The 22534-nt window shown below is 45.3% G+C and overlaps 2 long non-coding RNA genes across 3 annotated transcripts in view; both read left to right on the top strand.

Moving 5' to 3' along the window:
• The window catches only part of LOC307181460, a 617204-nt gene that overhangs the window by 382166 nt on the left and 212504 nt on the right, over positions 1-22534 (top strand). The window lies entirely within an intron of this gene.
• On the top strand, positions 11751-20866 carry LOC307181463. The gene is made up of 3 exons (XR_013826830.1): positions 11751-11836; positions 17103-17213; positions 20510-20866. It is a non-coding gene; the product is annotated as an uncharacterized lncRNA (long non-coding RNA).

Raw genomic sequence — 22534 nt, 5'->3', positions numbered from 1 at the left:
TAGGAAGAGTCCCATTCATGTAAGGAGAACACCAGGGCTTTTTCAAAATCAGTGTCTCCCCGAAACCCAAACTGGGGAAGTTTTTAAGCTACGGCTACACATATGTTCATTAAGGGCCTTGGGAAGTAGGCAGAGTCCAAACTTTAGATGATTGAAGTCTTCAGGGTCAGAAGCACTCACCACCAGCTTCCCTTAGGCTACACTTTAACTGTCATTGATCGATGATGTCAATAAAAATATCTATTCTTTTTCAGATTATTTCCCCTTATAGGTTATTGCAAAATGTTGAGTGTAGTTCCCTGTGCTATACAGTAGTTCCTTGTTGATGATCTATTTTATACATAGCAGTGTGTATGTGTTCATTCCAAACTGTTAATTTATCCCTCCTCCCACCTTTCCCCTTTGGTAATAATAAATTATAAGATTTTATACTTCTCAGAAATGGGGGAGCTGAAAGAGAGGTATCATTTTCAATGGAAAAGCATTTAAAACAAGATTGAAGGTTTAACCAAGATTATTAGCTGTACATCCTTGGAAAGAAATCACTTCGTTTCTCTAATATTGACCTGACAAATAAGACAAACCTTTTCACTGAACTTGCTTATAAAAAGTGATGGAAATACCAAATGGAAGTGTTAAAAACATCTTATTTTACCCGAGCCTTATACACTGTTCTATGTTAACTACAGTTTGGCTCACACATCTGTTCATTGAGGTTACAATAGTCTCAATTTCTGTTACTGATCCTCCAGAGTGGACCCCAACAAGTGTCCCCCTGCCCAGTGTCATTGGGGCCAACAGATCGAGACTGAGTTTGGTTCACAAGCAAAGGAAACTTTATATTTTGATCAGAGAATGGAGAGGTGAGAGCATGCACTACCCCGTGGGCTGTGGGCTGGGCTGCTGTGTAGAGATCCTGTCAGAGTCAGTGGGAGGGAGGGAGGCGGCGGAGCTCTCGAGGGCCGGGTTGGCTGTAGCTCAGGCTCTATATCGTGGAGTCTGCACTGGGCCCCAGGAGCTGAGGTGTCGACCCAGCCATTCTGCACTAGGAAATCTGGTCTGAAGTGCCGGGTGTGGAACCTCTGCATGCGGGACCCTAGGAGCACGTGAAATTAGACAAAGCACAAAGGATAAAAAAGGTTAGACTTGACTTTATTGCCCAGATTCTATTTTTATCTCCCAGGGATTTTTAATGGGCTTTGCTGGGGACAAACCCCTCCTCTGCCTTTTGTCCCGTTCCTCATTCTTGGAGTGCTGAGGGTGCAGACCCTTCTTCTGTAACTGCTGAGTGCTGAGTTGGGAGCCCTCATACCCTGGGGCGAGGGTCAGAGCTTCTCCCCAGCAGCCTCCCAGTGACGTTGATTGTCCCCAGGACCCCTGCCTCCCTGCTCGTCCACCTGAGCACCAGCATTGGAAGTGTTATAGATTCTAATGACCTTTAAGGGTCCAGGAAAGAGATGTGCAGAGACGCTGTGGGGGCCGGTTTCACCCCGCCCCACATTTGTTCGGCCACCTTAGGCTGACCGTCTCTGCCAGCCTAGATGCTCTGACCAGTAGTCTGTGCTTTCTTCAATTAGGCCCCTGAATTAACGTACAAACAGCACCAGGTGTCAGAGCCCTGCCCGCTCAACTCCCAGACAGTCCAGGGTCAGTGGTGACCAAGGACCATGATGGCTACTGAGTCAACAGCCTTTTGAAGTAAACAGGAGTCCAGCCGGTCTTATTGGCCACCATCATCACGGTGTCTGTAGGCTTTTCTATGGTGACAGTGTGGTATACTGTTCCCCCGCCAAGATTATTAGCTCCCCTCTGGGTGCAGTAAGTCCTGCAAGCAGTAGTCTACTCTTTTGGGACACACTCTTGTTGTTTTATGAGAGAAACTCCAGGTCAAGTGATGTTCACACGAGTCGTCATGGTGCCCTGTTGCCCCCGGTTATCTCTCTGGATGTTGGAGTTGGAGGGCCTCCTCACTCGAGGTCGGTGTGCCCACGGAGCGAACCCTGCAACTTCAGGGCATGGTTGGTGGTTAGGATCACCACGTGGGGTCCTTTTCCCTTAGGAGGGAGGTGGCCTTTTGGGCTGCTGATTTCCAGGTTTTTAGATACCGCCAGTATCTTGGCCAGATGTGGCAGTGGGCCAAGCCCCTTAGTGACCGTAGTTTATCCTACCTGGATGGCATTCTTGCATTGTTCCATTTCAAGCGGTCCCAGTTTTTGCACTAATTCTCCAATGGCGATTCACCTTTCACCGGGAATGTAAAGGTCAAAGGGTTTAGCTAAATTAGGGAGTTCCAGGGCAAGGGTCTGAATTGACTGCTCTTTCCATTCTTGAAAGGCCACTTCTGGATTCTATTCAAAAGGATCATCATCTTTTCCTTTCAGTGTTTCATATAGAGGCCCAGCTAGTAGACTGTAGTTAGGGATCCAGAAGCAGCAAACCCTGGCCTCCCCAGGAACCCCTAAGCTGTCTTCTAGTTTTAGAAAGGGGTAAGGCTGAAAATGGTTTCTTCCCTTTCCTGGGATGGGCTTCTCTGACCTTCTGTGAGAATGAAGCCCAGGCAGGTCACCGCAGTCTGTGATATTTGAGCTTTTTCTTGGACAACTTCTATCCTTTATTGGCTTGGTAGTTCAGAGGCCTCCTTAGTAGGGCTGGTGATCAGAATGTCGTCTGCATATTGAAGGAGGGTTTCCTTTTCCAGAGGTAGAACTTTTAGGTCTTTAGCTAAGCTTTCCCCAAAGATGGTGTGGGAATTTTTGCACCCTTGGGGCCAGACGGCCCGGAAGTATTGTTTTAGTTGTATGTGGAGTCCTGCCACTCACAAGCCAAAATTTCTTGTGACTCTGGGACTAATGGAATACAAAAGAAGGCATCATTGAAGACTAATACAGAATACCATGTCCTGGTGGTTGGTAGAATGACCAGCAGGGTGTAGGAATTAGGAGCAACTGGAGGTATATCCTCGGTGTCTTCACTGACTGTCCTGACATCCTTTACCAGGTCCCCAGCAGCCCATGGGGCTCTCGTGGTCAGACCAATCCCAGAATATGGAGCTCACCTGGGCAGGTACCCCACCCCCACCCCAGCCCACGGGGCTCTCGTGGTCAGGCCCCTCCCAGGATACAGAGCTACCCTTGCAGGTACCGTGGCAGGGCTGGGCACACAGGAACCGTGCACATAGCCCTCATTGCAGAGCACCCCCAGCTCACCTGTCGCTCAGAGCTGACACAGAGCACCTCAGAGCAGGACTTGAACTAACAAACAGCAGCTGCGACAGGTCTGTGACCCTGGGCATCACTCCGTGAGGCCTCCCTCCACCTGGTCTTCCAGAGACTTCCACTGCACCCGGGGCACCAGGCCTCTGTCTCCAACCACCACCCACCCCTCCTCTGCCTGACTCCTGGGTTCCTCTCATTAGGAGAGGGTTTTCTTGAAGTTGTCTCCCACTCATGGGCCAGATAAAATGATTAGAAAACAAGCCAAAGCTGCAGCCCCTTGTCTATCCTGACTCTCAGGAGCCCACACCTGTTCCTTGGACCTGGCCGGTTCAGCAAGTTCCATTTTCTGCAACTGTGAGCCCCTGAGGGGTGATGATTGGCTGACCTGGGCAGCCTTACCGTGCCGGCCAGCCCTCCCCAGGTGTGCCTGGGTTGAGATCAATATAAATACCACTCCAGGCAGCAAGAGCCCCTGCAGCCGTGCCTGACGCCATTTTCTCTGCCCTGTCAGCAGTCTCGGGGCTGGGCTGGTGGGAGGGAGTGAGAGGCCACGGCTTTGTGGGTGGCCCAGTGTGAGTGGGGCTCTGCTGGACTTTCTGCAGCAGTTGCCAGGCTGCCACCTGCTAAAGAAGAGGATGTGTCACCCATACCTGCTGCTGGAATTTCTCCCTGGGCAGAGGTGAGGAAGGAAAAAAGCAGTGGGGGCAGGGACAGGACGGGTATCTCAGGCAGGGAAATGGAAATCTTCCAGAAGAGCACCCAGGGCCAGGACCATCCTGGCTGGCCTGCAGGCACCAAGTCGGCCGGCATGCTGTCACTCGTGTGGCTCTATGGCCCTTCCTCTAGGCTTTCAAGTCCTTGTATATATTCAGGTGTTTTACCTGGGACGGGTGGGAATAGTTCAGCAGCAACTGGCCTGGGGCTCAGCTCACGTTTACTCACAGATGCCTCGGCACGGTGCCCCAGCTTTGCAATGAGGACGCTTGTTGCGTGGGGGCTGCTGGCTGAATGGGAGACGATTCCCCACCACTGACCAACTTCAGAATTGTTTACAACTGGAGCAAGTGCCCTGATACGGTTTTCCTCTGTGTAACTGGTGGGTTCTGTGTTTTTTTTCTCTTTTTCGTTTTTGGTTCAAGGTAGATTTTATTCCTCTTTTTTGTATTTACAGATATAAGCATGGAAATAATTTATTCATATAAATACATGTATGTGCAGGGAATAATTGTTTTTTCTGTTTTATTTTTTAAATTTTACTTCTTTTTAATTTTGAATTTTATTTTATATTTTTATACAGCAGGTTCTTATTGGCTATCTATTTTATACATATAAATGTATACATGCCAATCCCAGTCTCTCAACTCCTCCCACCACCACCCCCCCAACAGCTTTCCCCCCTTGTTGTCCATACGTTTGTTGTCTACATCTGTTGCTCTATTTATGCCTTGCAAAATGGTTAATCTGTACAGTTTTTCTAGGTTCCACATATATGCATGAATATACAAGATTTGTTTTTCTCTTTCTGACTTACTTCACTCTGTATGACAGTCTCTAGATCCATCGACGTCTCTACAAATGACCCAATTTCATTCCTTTTCATGGCTTAGTAATATTCCATTTTATATATGTACCACAGCTTTATGCATTCGTCTGTCTGTGGGCATTTAGGTTGCTTCCATTACCTCGATATTGTAAATAGTGATGCAATGAACATTGCGGTGAATGACTCTTTTTGATTTATGGTTTTGTCTGGGTATATGTCCAGTACTGGGATTGCTGTATCATATGGTAATTCTATTGTTAGTTTCTTAAGAAATTGCATATTGTTCTCCATAATGACTGTATCAATTTATATTCCCAACAATAGTGGAAGAGGGTTCCTTTTCTCCACACCCTTTCCAGCATTTTTTGTTTGTAGATTTTCAATGATGCCTATTCTACCAGGTGTGAGGTGATACCTCATTGTTGAATCCATTTCGTTGAGCAAGGGGTAGCTCTTGTCTATTACATATTTGGCTTATGGAACGGTATCTGTGCTAATTTCAAACTCTGCTTTTATGCAGCACCCCAACTCACCTTCCCCCTTAAGCAGGCATAAGTTGGTTTTCTAAACTTGAGACCCTGTTCTGTTTTGTAATTCAGTTCATGTGTAGCCAAGTTCACATTCCGTGTATTAGTGATACCTTATGATGTTTCTTTTTCTGTGTGACTTATTGCACTTAGAATCATCGTGCCTCAATCCACTCATTATGCTGGTACGGGCCTGGTGACATAGATTTCATTGCTGAGTGGTATTCTGTTGTACAGAAGTACCGCAACTTCTTTATCCATTATTTGCTCTCTGGGATATTTAACTTGTGCCGTAGAAGAGATTTCTGTAAAAAGAGCCATCCCAAATTTTGGGGTTGCTGTGTCTTTTTGATATTAATTTGCCTAAGCTATAGGACCATAAGTGGAAGTGCCCTAGGCTCTGTTGCTTTGTTTTTTAGATGTTTCAGGAAACACCATACACATCTCCCAAGTGTCTGTTGGCAATTTACATCCCGCCCATCAGCATAACAAGGCTCCCAATTCTCCATGGCCTGTCCTGCCTTTCTGGGTTTTACACTTTTTTCAGATGGCCCTTTTGACCTGGGGGAAGTGAGACTTCATTGTAGTGCAGATTTCCTTTGCAAGCTTGCTTGGTTGGCCAAAAAGGGCGTATGCGTTTTTTCCTGAATATATTCAGGAAAAAACGCATACGCCCTTTTGGCAAAGTGCATCATTGTGGACGTTCTGCCTCTTTTCCTATGCTTTCAATGCAATTCCAGTCTACCTCCTGAAATCGGTATCCTGCAATTCTGCCCCGCTTTCAAGTCCTCTTGGCAGCCTTACTTCAGTCTATTTTTGGACGATAGCTGTCATTTATAACTCTGCAGGTTTGTGATTTACAGAGACCCTGAGCTCCTTTCTTCAACTCGCTTTCTTTTGAGCTGGCCGCAACACCGCAGGATGGCTTCAGGCCCTAATCTGGTTCCGGCACGGCACGCTGAGCCTTTGGTTATTTCCTCTTCCTGGTGGGAAGTGAGAGTTAAATTTGCCCGTCCAGACACCTCCAGCTAGTCTCTCATTGGTTCTCCCTATTCCTGTTCATCTTCCGCAGAAATTGCAAACTGGGCCAAACAGGAGGTTAAAGGCGCTGACTCTCCAAGTCGGGAGAGTGTTAGTAAAGGGTCTGGAATGTTGCACCCGAGTACCAGGGGAGGAAAACTGAGACATATTTGAACACGTCTCCCGTTCACACGGTTGATCATACTCGGGGTTCCACATGCATGTTTTAGCTGAAGGAAGAATACCTTAAACCTGGAGAGTTGAGACCCGTGTAATGGGTACCATGCAATATGACTTCAAAGGGTCTTCATTTGCTCACCGAACCTCTCCAATCCTATCACTGCTGCGTTCATGCCCCTGTACACATGCTTGATTCTCTTTCGGAGACATAGCAATCCATAGGTTTTAAGATACTTAATAGTCAGGTACATTCTTAGGCGTTTAATATGGGGTGTTGAGTCCATTTCGTTGAGCAAGGAGTAGCTCTTGTCTATTCCATATTTGGCTTAAGGAACTTTATCTGTGCTCATTTCAATCTCTGGTTTTATGCAGCACCCCAACTCACCTTTACCCTTAAGCAAGCATAAGTTGGTTTTCTAAATTTGAGACCCTGTTCTGTTCTGTAATTCAGTTCCTGTGTAGCCAAGTTTACATTCCATGTATTACTGATATCTTATGATGTTTCTTTTTCTGTGTGACTTATTTCAGTTCGAATCATCATACCTGAATCCACTCATTGTGCTGCTAAGGGCCTGATGACATAGATTTCATTGCTGAGTGATATTGCTTTGTAAGTGAATACCACAACTTCTTTATCCATTTTTCACTTTCTGCGATGTTGAACTTGTACTGTATACGAGGTTCTTGTAAACAGAGGCGTCCCAAACTTTGGGGTGGCTGTGTCTTTTTGATTTTAATTTCCCTAAGCTATAGGACCATAAGTGGAAGTGCCCTAGGCTCTGTTGCTTTGTTTTTTAGATGTTTCAGGAAACACCATACACTTCTCCCAAGTGTCTGTTGGCAATTTACATCCGGCCCATCAGCATAACAAGGCTCCCAGTTCTCAATGGCCTGTCCTGCCTTTCTGGATTTTACACTTTTTTCAGATGGCCCTTTTGACCGGGGGGAAGTGAGACTTCATTGTAGTGCAGATTTCCTTTGCAAGCTTGCTTGGTTGGCCAAAAAGGGCGTATGCGTTTTTTCCTGAATATATTCAGGAAAAAACGCATACGCCCTTTTTGGCCAAGTGCATCATTGTGGACGTTCTGCCTCTTTTCCTATGCTTTCAATGCAATTCCAGTCTACCTCTTGAAATCGGTTTCCTGCAATTCTGCCCCGCTTTCAAGTCCTCTTGGCAGCCTTACTTCAGTCTATTTTTGGACGATAGCTGTCATTTATAACTCTGCAGGTTTGTGAATTACAGTGCCCCTGAGCTCCTTTCTTCAACTCGCTTTCTTGTGACCTGGCCGCAACACCGCAGCATGGCTTCAGGCCCTAATCTGGTTCCGGCCCGGCACGCTGAGCCTTTGGTTAATTCCTCTTCCTGGTGGGAAATGAGAGTTAAATTTGCCCGTTTAGACACCTCCAGCTAGCCTCTCATTGGTTCTCGCTATTCCTGTTCATCTTCCGCAGAAATTGCAAACTGGGCCAAACAGGAGGTTAAAGGCACTTACTCTCCAAGTCGGGAGAGTGTTAGTAAAGCGTCTGGAATGTTGCACCCGAGTACCAGGGGAGGAAAACTGAGACATATTTGAACACGTCTCCCGTTCACATGGTTGATCATACTTGGGTTCCACATGCATGTTTTAGCTGAAGGAAGAATACCTTAAACCTGGAGAGTTGAGACCCGTGTAATGGGTACCATGCAATATGACTTCAAAGGGTCTTCATTTGCTCACCGAACCTCTCCAATCCTATCACTGCTGCGTTTATACCCCTGTACACACGCTTGATTCTCTTTTGGAGACATAGCAATCCATAGGTTTTAAGATACTTACTAGTCAGGTACATTCTTAGGCGTTTAATATGGGGTGTTGAGTCCATTTCGTTGAGCAAGGAGTAGCTCTTGTCTATTCCATGTTTGGCTTAAGGAACTTTATCTGTGCTCATTTCAATCTCTGGTTTTATGCAGCACCCCAACTCACCTTTCCCCTTAAGCAAGCATAAGTTGGTTTTCTAAATTTGAGACCCTGTTCTGTTTTGGAATGCAGTTCCTGTGTAGTCAAGTTTACATTCCGTGTATTAGTGATATCTTATGATGTTTCTTTTTCTGTGTGACTTATTTCAGTTAGAATCATCGTACCTGAATCCACTCATTATCCTGCTAAGGGCCTGATGACATAGATTTCATTGCTGAGTGATACTGCATTGTACGTAAGTACCTCAAGTTCTTTATCCATTTTTCACTTTTTGTGATATTGAACTTGTATGGTAAACGAGGTTCTTGTAAACGGAGGTGTCCCAAACTTTGGGGTGGCTGTGTCTTTTTGATTTTAATTTCCCTAAGCTATAGGACCATAAGTGGAAATGCCCTAGGCTCTGTTGCTTTGTTTTTTAGATGTTTCAGGAAACACCATACACTTCTCCAGAGTGGCTGTTGGCAATTTACATCCCGCCCATCAGCATAAGAAGGCTCCCAGTTCTCCATGGCCTGTCGTGCCTTTATGGATTTTACACTTTTTCCAGATGGCCCATTTGACCGGGGGGAAGTGAGACTTCATTGTAGTGTAGGTTTCATTTGCAAGCTTGCTTGGTTGGCCAAAAAGGGCGTATGCGTTTTTCCTGAATATATTCAGGAAAAAACGCATACGCCCTTTTTGGCCAAGTGCATCATTGTGGACGTTCTGCCTCTTTTCCTATGCTTTCAGTGCAATTCCAGTCTACCTCCTGAAATCGGTTTCCTGCAATTTTGCCCCGCTTTCAAGTCCTCTTGGCAGCCTTACTTCAGTCTATTTTTGGACGATAGCTGTCATTTATAACTCTGCAGGTTTGTGAATTACAGTGCCCCTGAGCTCCTTTCTTCAACTCGCTTTCTTGTGACCTGGCCGCAACACCGCAGGATGGCTTCAGGCCCTAATCTGGTTCCGGCACGGCACGCTGAGCCTTTGGTTAATTCCTCTTCCTGGTGGGAAATGAGAGTTAAATTTGCCCGTCCAGACACCTCCAGCTAGTCTCTCATTGGTTCTCGCTATTCCTGTTCATCTTCCGCAGAAATTGCAAACTGGGCCAAACAGGAGGTTAAAGGGACTGACTCTCCAAGTCGGGAGAGTGTTAGTAAAGCGTCTGGAATGTTGCACCCGAGTACCAGGGTACAAAAACTGAGACATATTTGAACACGTCTCCCGATCACATGGTTGATCATACTCTGGGTTCCACATGCATGTTTTAGCTGAAGGAAGAATACCTAAAACCTGGGTAGTTGAAACCCGTGGAATGGGTACCATGCAATATGACTTCAAAGGGTCTTCATTTGCTCACCGAACCTCTCCAATCCTATCACTGCTGCGTTTATGCCCCTTACACATGCTTGATTCTCTTTCGGAGACATAGCAATCTATAGGTTTTAAGATACTTACTAGTTAGGTACATTCTTAGGCGTTTAATATGCGGTGTTGAGTCCATTTCGTTGAGCAAGGAGTAGCTCTTGTCTATTCCATATTTGGCTTAAGGAACTTTATCTGTGCTCATTTCAATCTCTGGTTTTATGCAGCACCCCAACTCACCTTTCCCCTTAAGCAAGCATAAGTTGGTTTTCTAAATTTGAGACCCTGTTCTGTTCTGTAATTCAGTTCCTGTGTAGCCAAGTTTACATTCCGTGTATTACTGATATCTTATGATGTTTCTTTTTCTGTGTGACTTATTTCAGTTAGAATCATCATACCTGAATCCACTCATTGTGCTGCTAAGGGCCTGATGACATAGATTTCATTGCTGAGTGATATTGCTTTGTAAGTAAATACCACAACTTCTTTATCCAATTTTCACTTTCTGCGATGTTGAACTTGTACTGTAAACGAGGTTCTTGTAAACAGAGCCGTTCCAAACTTTGGGGTGGCTGTGTCTTTTTGATTTTAATTTCCCTAAGCTATAGGACCATAAGTGGAAGTGCCCTAGGTTCTGTTGCTTTGTTTTTTAGATGTTTCAGGAAGCACCATACACTTCTCCCGAGTGGTTGTTGGCAATTTACATCCCGCCCATCAGCATAACAAGGCTCCCAGTTCTCCATGGCCTGTCCTGCCTTTCTGGATTTTACACTTTTTTCAGATGGCCCTTTTGACCGGGGGGAAGTGAGACTTCATTGTAGTGCAGATTTCCTTTGCAAGCTTGCTTGGTTGGCCAAAAAGGGCGTATGCGTTTTTTCCTGAATATATTCAGGAAAAAACGCATACGCCCTTTTTGGCCAAGTGCATCATTGTGGACGTTCTGCCTCTTTTCCTATGCTTTCAATGCAATTCCAGTCTACCTCCTGAAATCGGTTTCCTGCAATGCTGCCCCGCTTTCAAGTCCTCTTGGCAGCCTTACTTCAGTCTATTTTTGGATGATAGCTGTCATTTATAACTCTGCAGGTTTGTGAATTACAGTGCCCCTGAACTCCTTTCTTCAACTCGCTTTCTTGTGACCTGGCCGCAACACCGCAGGATGGCTTCAGGCCCTAATCTGGTTCTGGCACGGCACGCTGAGCCTTTGGTTAATTCCTCTTCCTGGTGGGAAATGAGAGTTAAATTTGCCCGTCCAGACTCCTCCAGCTAGTCTCTCATTGTTTCTCGCTATTCCTGGTCATCTTCCGTAGAAATTGCAAACTGGGCCAAACAGGAGGTTAAAGGGACTGACTCTCCAAGTCGGGAGAGTGTTAGTAAAGCATCTGGAATGTTGCACCCGAGTACCAGGGGAGGAAAACTGAGACATATTTGAACACGTCTCCCGTTCACATGGTTGATCATACTCTGGGTTCCACATGCATGTTTTAGCTGAAGGAAGAATAACCTAAAACCTGGAGAGTTGAGACCCGTGTAATGGGTACCATGCAATATGACTTCAAAGGGTCTTCATTTGCTCACCGAACCTCTCCAATCCTATCACTGCAGCGTTTATGCCCCTGTACACACGCTTGATTCTCTTTTGGAGACATAGCAATCCATAGGTTTTAAGATACTTACTAGTCAGGTACATTCTTAGGCGTTTAATATGGGGTGTTGAGTCCATTTCGTTGAGCAAGGAGTAGCTCTTGTCTATTCCATATTTGGCTTAAGGAACTTTATCTGTGCTCATTTCAATCTCTGGTTTTATGCAGCACCCCAACTCACCTTCCTCCTTAAGCAAGCATAAGTTGGTTTTCTAAACTTGAGACACTGTTCTGTTTTGTAATTCAGTTCATGTGTAGCCAAGTTCACATTCTGTGTATTAGTGATACCTTATGATGTTTCTTTTCTGTGTGACTTATTTCAGTTCGAATCATCATACCTGAATCCACTCATTATGCTGCTACGGGCCTGATGACATAGATTTCATTGCTGAGTGATATTGCATTGTACGTAAGTATCACAAGTTTTTTATCCATTTTTCACTTTCTGCGATATTGAACTTGTACTGTAAATGAGGTTCTTGTAAACAGAGCCGTCCCAAACTTTGGGGTGGCTGTGTCTTTTTGATTTTAATTTCCCTAAGCTATAGGACCATAAGTGGAAGTGCCCTAGGCTCTGTTGCTTTGTTTTTTAGATGTTTCAGGAAACACCATACACTTCTCCAGAGTGGCTGTTGGCAATTTACATCCTGCCCATCAGCATAAGAAGGCTCCCAGTTCTGCATGGCCTGTCGTGCCTTTCTGGATTTTACACTTTTTTCAGATGGCCCTTTTGACCAGTTGGAAGTGAGACTTCATTGTAGTGCAGATTTCCTTTGCAAGCTTGCTTGGTTGGCCAAAAAGTGCGTATGCGTTTTTTCCTGAATATATTCAGGAAAACACACATACGCCCTTTTTGGCCAAGTGCATCATTGTCGAGTTTCTGACTCTCTTCATATGCTTTGAATGCAATTCCAGTCTACCTCCTGAAATCGGTTTCCTGCAATTCTGCCTTGCTTTCAATGCCTCTTCATAGCCTTACCTCAATATATTTTTTAAAAATAGTTGGCCTTTATAACTCTGCAGGTTTTTGAATTGCAGTGGCCCTTAGCTCCATTTTGTAGCTCTTATTTTTGTGGTATTGCCCCATAACCACAGGATTCCTTGAAGCCCTATTTTTCTTCTGGGGCACCTGCTGTGCCTTTGGTTAATTCTTCTTACTGATGTGATATTAGAGTGACATGTGCCCATTGAAACCGCTACAGCTAGTTTCTCACTGGTTCCCCCTATTCCCATTCATCCTCTGCACTAACTGCAGACTGTGCGATACCAGAACTTAAAGGCATTGACTCCATGTGGGGATGTTGTTAGTAAAGCGGCTGGAATGTCGATCCGGAGCCCCAGGAGAGGAAAAATGAGGTGCGTTTTAGAAACCTTTCCCGATCATATGGTATACCAGTCGCTGGGTTTCCCAAGCATGGTTTAGCTGTAGGAAGATTCCCTTCAACCTGGAGTGTTGGGACCCTTGGACTGAGTAGCATGAAGTATTGCATTAAACTTTCGGCAGTTGCTCACCAAAGCTCACCAATCCTGTCAGCCCCAAGTGTCCAGCCTTATGTCTTATCCAGCTGTGGGTTTATATGTGGTCAATCCAGGTTGCATCACAGCCCCTGAGCGAATTTTGTAAGAATTTTTCTCTCTTTCATTGTTTCAGCGTTTTGTTTTTAAAATTTATTTCTATAATGGGGTTTAGCTCCTTTTCACTGCTGTGTTTGTGCCGCTCTGCACACACTTGATTCCCTTATGGAGATATATCAATACATGGGTTTTAAGATTCTTATTCCTCAGATATATTTCTCTGCGGTGTATAGGGTGTGTTGAGGCCTGTTCATTGAGCAAGGTGTAGATCTTGTCTAATACCTATTTGGTTTATTGAACGGTATCTGTGCTAATTTCAAACTCTGGTTTTATGCATCACCCCACCTCTCCTTTCCCCTTAAGCTGACATAAGTGTGTTTTCTAAATGTGAGACACTGTTCTGTTCTGTAATTCATTTCTTGTGCAGCCATATTTACCCTCCCTCTATAAGTGATATCTTATGATATGTTTCTTTTTCTGTTTGACTTATTTCAAGTAGTATTATCGGACCTAAATCCACTCTTTATCCTTCTACTAGCCTTATTACATTGATTTCATGGTGAAGAGATATTCCATTGTACATAAGTACCACATCTTCTTTATCCATTGTTCTCTTTCCTGGGATATTTAAGGTGTACTGAAGTTGAGGTTCTTGTAAACAGAGTAGCCCTAAACTGTGGTGTGCTTGTGTCTTGTTGATTTTTAGACTTCCCTAGATATACTCCCATGATTGGAAGTGTCCTATGCTCTGTAGCTCTGTTTTTTAGATGATTTAGGAACCACCATACACTTCTCCAGAGTGGCTCTCGGCAGTTCACACACTGCCCATCAGCGTATAAAGGCTCCCTGTTCTCCATGGCCTGTCCTGCATTTCTGGTTTTTACAATTTTTTAGGATGGCCCTTTTGACCGGTGGGAAGTGAGACTTCTTTGTTGTGCACATTTGCATTGCTTGCTTGCTTCGTTGCCCATAAAGTGCGTATGCGTTTTTTCCTGGATATAATCAGGAAAAAACGCATACGCCCTTTTGGGCCAACTGCATCATTGTCGAAATTCTGCCGCTTTTCATGTGCGTTAAAGACGAGTCCAATCTATCTCTTGAAATCTGTTTCTTGCAATTCTGTCTTGCATTCAGATCCTCTTCTTTGCCTTACCTCAACATATTTTTGGACGTTAGTTTTCATTTATAACTCTGCAGGTTTGTGAATTGCAGTGACCCTGAGCTCCATTTTTTAAGTTGCTCTTTTGTGAGCTGGCCTCAAACCCGCAGGATTGCTTCAGGCCCTATTTTGGCTCCGGCGAGGCAGGCTGAGCCTTTCTTTAATTCTTACTCTTAATGGGAAATTAGAGTGATATGTGCCCGTCCAAACCCCTACAACTCTTCTCTCATTGGTTCCCCCTCTTCCCGTTCATCCTCCTCACAATTTGCAAAATGTGTGAAACAGAAGTTTAAATGTGCTGATTCTCCAAGTGGGGAGATTCTAAGTAGCGTGGCTGGAATGGTGAACAGGAGCACCAGGAGAGGATAAATGAGGTGCATTTTAGACACATCTCCCGATCACATGGTGTACAGTCCTCTGGGTTTTCCATGCATGTTTTAGCTGTAGGAAGATCCCTTGAACCTGCAGATTTGGGACCCATTGAATGGGTACCAGGTAGTATTACTTTAAAGGGTGTGCATTTCCTCACCCAACCTCACATTTCTCTTAGCGCAAACAGTTTCCAGCCTTATGTCTCATCCTGCTGTGGGTCTAGATGTGTTCAATCCATGTTGCATCACCGTCCCTGAGGAAAAGTTGTAAGAGGTTTTCTCTGTCTCTCTGTCGTTTATTTTTTTCAATTTATTACTATATTGGTTACAGCTGATTTTCAAAGCTCTGTTTCTTGCTGCTGTACATCCACTTGATTCGCGTACAGAGAGACATCAATAAATTCTTTTTCAGATTCTTACCAGTCGTATATATTCTTTTCCGGTGACTTGAGTGTGCTGAGTGCAGTTCTTTTAGCTACCGTGTAGGCCTTGTTGATTATCAGTTTGGTATTTGGAATGGTATCTTTGCTAATTTCAACCTCCTGGATGATGCCTCACCCCTCCCCACCTTTCCCGTTTAGCAGCCTTATGCGTGTTTTCTACATATTTGACTATGTTTTTGTTTTGTAATTTATTTCATGTGTAGCCATTTTGGATTCCACCTTTAAGTGATATCTTATGATATGTGTCTTTTTCTTTTTGAATTCTGTCACTTAGAATGATCATACGTAACTCCTCCGGAGTTGTTACAACTGGCCATATTTCATTGATTTCCAGGCTGAATAATATTCCACTCTACCTAAGTACCACATCTCTATCCATTTTTTCCCTCCAGAGACATTTAAGTTATATCCTAGTTGAGGATCTTTTAAACAGAGAGGGGGTAAACATTGGGGTGCCTGTGTCCTCTCGATTTTTGTTTTTCCCAAGATATACGCCCATGAGTGCAAGTGCCCTATGCTCTGTAGCTCATTTTTTAGATGCTTTAGTAAACACAATACACTTCTCCAGAATGGCCGTTGGCAATATACATTTCCACTATAAGTCTCACAGGGCTCCCTCTTCTCGTTGCCCTGTCCTGCATTTCTGTTGTTTACGCTTTATGAGGATGGCTCTTCTGACTGATGCGAAGTGATATCTTTTGTAGTATTGACTTCCAGTGCCCACCTGTTTGGTTGGCTAAAAAAGTGTATGCCCTTTTCTTGAATATATACAGAAAAGAATGCATACACCCTTTTTGGCCAACTGCAATGTTGGCAATGTTGGCAATGTTCAGCTCCTTTTCTTGTGCTTAATGGCGAGTCCTTTCTACCTCCTCAAATCCCTTTCCTGCCATTCTCCCTTGCTTACAAGTCCTTTTCTCTGACTTTCCTCAAGACATTTTTCAGTGATGGATATTTTCAACTCTGCAGTTTTGTGAATTTTACTGCCCCTGAGTTCCATTGTTCAACTCGTGTTTATGGGAACTGGCCACAAAGCAGCGGGATTTCCTCAAGCCCTATACTGTTTCCATGGGCAACCCTAGCCTTTGGTCAATTCGTCTTCCTGATTGGAAATTAGAGTGACATGTGCCTGTCTGAACACCTAGGACTTGTCTCTCATTGTTCCTCATCCTTCCGCTTCATCCTCTGGACAAATTCCAAACTGTACGCAACAGGATGTTGACAGTGCTGACATCTCCAAGTGGGGAGACTGTTAGTAAAGACGCTGGAGGGGTGAACCCGAGCACCAGGAGATGAGGAGATGAGATGCCTTTTCCAAACTCTTCCCGATCAGACGGTATACCATCCTCTGGGTGTGACAGACATGTTTTAGCAGTAGGAAGAGTCCCATTCATGTAAGGAGAACACCAGGGCTTTTTCAAAATCAGTGTCTCCCCGAAACCCAAACTGGGGAAGTTTTTAAGCTACGGCTACACATATGTTCATTAAGGGCCTTGGGAAGTAGGCAGAGTCCAAACTTTAGATGATTGAAGTCTTCAGGGTCAGAAGCACTCACCACCAGCTTCCCTTAGGCTACACTTTAACTGTCATTGATAGATGATGTCAATAAAAATATCTATTCTTTTTCAGATTATTTCCCCTTATAGGTTATTGCAAAATGTTGAGTGTAGTTCCCTGTGCTATACAGTAGTTCCTTGTTGATGATCTATTTTATACATAGCAGTGTGTATGTGTTCATTCCAAACTGTTAATTTATCCCTCCTCCCACCTTTCCCCTTTGGTAATAATAAATTATAAGATTTTATACTTCTCAGAAATGGGGGAGCTGAAAGAGAGGTATCATTTTCAATGGAAAAGCATTTAAAACAAGATTGAAGGTTTAACCAAGATTATTAGCTGTACATCCTTGGAAAGAAATCACTTCGTTTCTCTAATATTGACCTGACAAATAAGACAAACCTTTTCACTGAACTTGCTTATAAAAAGTGATGGAAATATCAAATGGAAGTGTTAAAAACATCTTATTTTACCCGAGCCTTATACACTGTTCTATGTTAACTACAGTTTGGCTCACACATCTGTTCATTGAGGTTACAATAGTCTCAATTTCTGTTACTGATCCTCCAGAGTGGACCCCAACAAGTGTCCCCCTGCCCAGTGTCATTGGGGCCAACAGATCGAGACTGAGTTTGGTTCACAAGCAAAGGAAACTTTATATTTTGATCAGAGAATGGAGAGGTGAGAGCATGCACTACCCCGTGGGCTGTGGGCTGGGCTGCTGTGTAGAGATCCTGTCAGAGTCAGTGGGAGGGAGGGAGGCGGCGGAGCTCTCGAGGGCCGGGTTGGCTGTAGCTCAGGCTCTATATCGTGGAGTCTGCACTGGGCCCCAGGAGCTGAGGTGTCGACCCAGCCATTCTGCACTAGGAAATCTGGTCTGAAGTGCCGGGTGTGGAACCTCTGCATGCGGGACCCTAGGAGCACGTGAAATTAGACAAAGCACAAAGGATAAAAAAGGTTAGACTTGACTTTATTGCCCAGATTCTATTTTTATCTCCCAGGGATTTTTAATGGGCTTTGCTGGGGACAAACCCCTCCTCTGCCTTTTGTCCCATTCCTCATTCTTGGAGTGCTGAGGGTGCAGACCCTTCTTCTGTAACTGCTGAGTGCTGAGTTGGGAGCCCTCATACCCTGGGGCGAGGGTCAGAGCTTCTCCCCAGCAGCCTCCCGGTGACGTTGATTGTCCCCAGGACCCCTGCCTCCCTGCTCGTCCACCTGAGCACCAGCATTGGAAGTGTTATAGATTCTAATGACCTTTAAGGGTCCAGGAAAGAGATGTGCAGAGACGCTGTGGGGGCCGGTTTCACCCCGCCCCACATTTGTTCGGCCACCTTAGGCTGACCGTCTCTGCCAGCCTAGATGCTCTGACCAGTAGTCTGCGCTTTCTTCAGTTAGGCCCCTGAATTAACGTACAAACAGCACCAGGTGTCAGAGCCCTGCCCGCTCAACTCCCAGACAGTCCAGGGTCAGTGGTGACCAAGGACCATGATGGCTACTGAGTCAACAGCCTTTTGAAGTAAACAGGAGTCCAGCCGGTCTTATTGGCCACCATCATCACGGTGTCTGTAGGCTTTTCTATGGTGACAGTGTGGTATACTGTTCCCCCGCCAAGATTATTAGCTCCCCTCTGGGTGCAGTAAGTCCTGCAAGCAGTAGTCTACTCTTTTGGGACACACTCTTGTTGTTTTATGAGAGAAACTCCAGGTCAAGTGATGTTCACACGAGTCGTCATGGTGCCCTGTTGCCCCCGGTTATCCCTCTGGATGTTGGAGTTGGAGGGCCTCCTCACTCGAGGTCGGTGTGCCCACGGAGCGAACCCTGCAACTTCAGGGCATGGTTGGTGGTTAGGATCACCACGTGGGGTCCTTTTCCCTTAGGAGGGAGGTGGCCTTTTGGGCTGCTGATTTCCAGGTTTTTAGATACCGCCAGTATCTTGGCCAGATGTGGCAGTGGGCCAAGCCCCTTAGTGACCGTAGTTTATCCTACCTGGATGGCATTCTTGCATTGTTCCATTTCAAGCGGTCCCAGTTTTTGCACTAATTCTCCAATGGCGATTCACCTTTCACCGGGAATGTAAAGGTCAAAGGGTTTAGCTAAATTAGGGAGTTCCAGGGCAAGGGTCTGAATTGACTGCTCTTTCCATTCTTGAAAGGCCACTTCTGGATTCTATTCAAAAGGATCATCATCTTTTCCTTTCAGTGTTTCATATAGAGGCCCAGCTAGTAGACTGTAGTTAGGGATCCAGAAGCAGCAAACCCTGGCCTCCCCAGGAACCCCTAAGCTGTCTTCTAGTTTTAGAAAGGGGTAAGGCTGAAAATGGTTTCTTCCCTTTCCTGGGATGGGCTTCTCTGACCTTCTGTGAGAATGAAGCCCAGGCAGGTCACCGCAGTCTGTGATATTTGAGCTTTTTCTTGGACAACTTCTATCCTTTATTGGCTTGGTAGTTCAGAGGCCTCCTTAGTAGGGCTGGTGATCAGAATGTCGTCTGCATATTGAAGGAGGGTTTCCTTTTCCAGAGGTAGAACTTTTAGGTCTTTAGCTAAGCTTTCCCCAAAGATGGTGTGGGAATTTTTGCACCCTTGGGGCCAGACGGCCCGGAAGTATTGTTTTAGTTGTATGTGGAGTCCTGCCACTCACAAGCCAAAATTTCTTGTGACTCTGGGACTAATGGAATACAAAAGAAGGCATCATTGAAGACTAATACAGAATACCATGTCCTGGTGGTTGGTAGAATGACCAGCAGGGTGTAGGAATTAGGAGCAACTGGAGGTATATCCTCGGTGTCTTCACTGACTGTCCTGACATCCTTTACCAGGTCCCCAGCAGCGCATGGGGCTCTCGTGGTCAGACCAATCCCAGAATATGGAGCTCACCTGGGCAGGTACCCCACCCCCACCCCAGCCCACGGGGCTCTCGTGGTCAGGCCCCTCCCAGGATACAGAGCTACCCTTGCAGGTACCGTGGCAGGGCTGGGCACACAGGAACCGTGCACATAGCCCTCATTGCAGAGCACCCCCAGCTCACCTGTCGCTCAGAGCTGACACAGAGCACCTCAGAGCAGGACTTGAACTAACAAACAGCAGCTGCGACAGGTCTGTGACCCTGGGCATCACTCCGTGAGGCCTCCCTCCACCTGGTCTTCCAGAGACTTCCACTGCACCCGGGGCACCAGGCCTCTGTCTCCAACCACCACCCACCCCTCCTCTGCCTGACTCCTGGGTTCCTCTCATTAGGAGAGGGTTTTCTTGAAGTTGTCTCCCACTCATGGGCCAGATAAAATGATTAGAAAACAAGCCAAAGCTGCAGCCCCTTGTCTATCCTGACTCTCAGGAGCCCACACCTGTTCCTTGGACCTGGCCGGTTCAGCAAGTTCCATTTTCTGCAACTGTGAGCCCCTGAGGGGTGATGATTGGCTGACCTGGGCAGCCTTACCGTGCCGGCCAGCCCTCCCCAGGTGTGCCTGGGTTGAGATCAATATAAATACCACTCCAGGCAGCAAGAGCCCCTGCAGCCGTGCCTGACGCCATTTTCTCTGCCCTGTCAGCAGTCTCGGGGCTGGGCTGGTGGGAGGGAGTGAGAGGCCACGGCTTTGTGGGTGGCCCAGTGTGAGTGGGGCTCTGCTGGACTTTCTGCAGCAGTTGCCAGGCTGCCACCTGCTAAAGAAGAGGATGTGTCACCCATACCTGCTGCTGGAATTTCTCCCTGGGCAGAGGTGAGGAAGGAAAAAAGCAGTGGGGGCAGGGACAGGACGGGTATCTCAGGCAGGGAAATGGAAATCTTCCAGAAGAGCACCCAGGGCCAGGACCATCCTGGCTGGCCTGCAGGCACCAAGTCGGCCGGCATGCTGTCACTCGTGTGGCTCTATGGCCCTTCCTCTAGGCTTTCAAGTCCTTGTATATATTCAGGTGTTTTACCTGGGACGGGTGGGAATAGTTCAGCAGCAACTGGCCTGGGGCTCAGCTCACGTTTACTCACAGATGCCTCGGCACGGTGCCCCAGCTTTGCAATGAGGACGCTTGTTGCGTGGGGGCTGCTGGCTGAATGGGAGACGATTCCCCACCACTGACCAACTTCAGAATTGTTTACAACTGGAGCAAGTGCCCTGATACGGTTTTCCTCTGTGTAACTGGTGGGTTCTGTGTTTTTTTTCTCTTTTTCGTTTTTGGTTCAAGGTAGATTTTATTCCTCTTTTTTGTATTTACAGATATAAGCATGGAAATAATTTATTCATATAAATACATGTATGTGCAGGGAATAATTGTTTTTTCTGTTTTATTTTTAAATTTTACTTCTTTTTAATTTTGAATTTTATTTTATATTTTTATACAGCAGGTTCTTATTGGTTATCTATTTTATACATATAAATGTATACATGCCAATCCCAGTCTCTCAACTCCTCTCACCACCACCCCCCCAACAGCTTTCCCCCCTTGTTGTCCATACGTTTGTTGTCTACATCTGTTGCTCTATTTATGCCTTGCAAAATGGTTAATCTGTACAGTTTTTCTAGGTTCCACATATATGCATGAATATACAAGATTTGTTTTTCTCTTTCTGACTTACTTCACTCTGTATGACAGTCTCTAGATCCATCGACGTCTCTACAAATGACCCAATTTCATTCCTTTTCATGGCTTAGTAATATTCCATTTTATATATGTACCACAGCTTTATGCATTCGTCTGTCTGTGGGCATTTAGGTTGCTTCCATTACCTCGATATTGTAAATAGGGATGCAATGAACATTGCGGTGAATGACTCTTTTTGATTTATGGTTTTGTCTGGGTATATGTCCAGTACTGGGATTGCTGTATCATATGGTAATTCTATTGTTAGTTTCTTAAGAAATTCCATATTGTTCTCCATAATGACTGTATCAATTTATATTCCCAACAATAGTGGAAGAGGGTTCCTTTTCTCCACACCCTTTCCAGCATTTTTTGTTTGTAGATTTTCAATGATGCCTATTCTACCAGGTGTGAGGTGATACCTCATTGTTGAATCCATTTCGTTGAGCAAGGGGTAGCTCTTGTCTATTACATATTTGGCTTATGGAACGGTATCTGTGCTAATTTCAAACTCTGCTTTTATGCAGCACCCCAACTCACCTTCCCCCTTAAGCAGGCATAAGTTGGTTTTCTAAACTTGAGACCCTGTTCTGTTTTGTAATTCAGTTCATGTGTAGCCAAGTTCACATTCCGTGTATTAGTGATACCTTATGATGTTTCTTTTTCTGTGTGACTTATTTCACTTAGAATCATCGTGCCTCAATCCAATCATTATGCTGGTACGGGCCTGGTGACATAGATTTCATTGCTGAGTGGTATTCTGTTGTACAGAAGTACCGCAACTTCTTTATCCATTATTTGCTCTCTGGGATATTTAACTTGTGCCGTAGAAGAGATTTCTGTAAAATGAGCCATCCCAAATTTTGGGGTTGCTGTGTCTTTTTGATATTAATTTCCCTAAGCTATAGGACCATAAGTGGCAGTGCCCTGGGCTCTGTTGCTTTGTTTTTTAGATGTTTCAGGAAACACCATACACATCTCCCAAGTGTCTGTTGGCAATTTACATCCCGCCCATCAGCATAACAAGGCTCCCAGTTCTCCATGGCCTGTCCTGCCTTTCTGGGTTTTACACTCTTTTCAGATGGCCCTTTTGACCCGGGGGAAGTGAGACTTCATTGTAGTGCAGATTTCCTTTGCAAGCTTGCTTGGTTGGCCAAAAAGGGCATATGCGTTTTTTCCTGAATATATTCAGGAAAAAACGCATACGCCCTTTTGGCAAAGTGCATCATTGTGGACGTTCTGCCTCTTTTCCTATGCTTTCAATGCAATTCCAGTCTACCTCCTGAAATCGGTATCCTGCAATTCTGCCCCGCTTTCAAGTCCTCTTGGCAGCCTTAGTTCAGTATATTTTTGGACGATAGCTGTCATTTATAACTCTGCAGGTTTGTGAATTACAGAGACCCTGAGCTCCTTTCTTCAACTCGCTTTCTTTTG

The sequence above is a fragment of the Stenella coeruleoalba genome (assembly GCF_951394435.1).
Source record: "Stenella coeruleoalba genome assembly, contig: scaffold_37, whole genome shotgun sequence".
Taxonomy (NCBI): domain Eukaryota; kingdom Metazoa; phylum Chordata; class Mammalia; order Artiodactyla; family Delphinidae; genus Stenella; species Stenella coeruleoalba.
The sequence above is the reverse complement of the archived record's forward strand: the minus strand, read 5'-3'. Positions and strand labels throughout refer to the sequence as shown.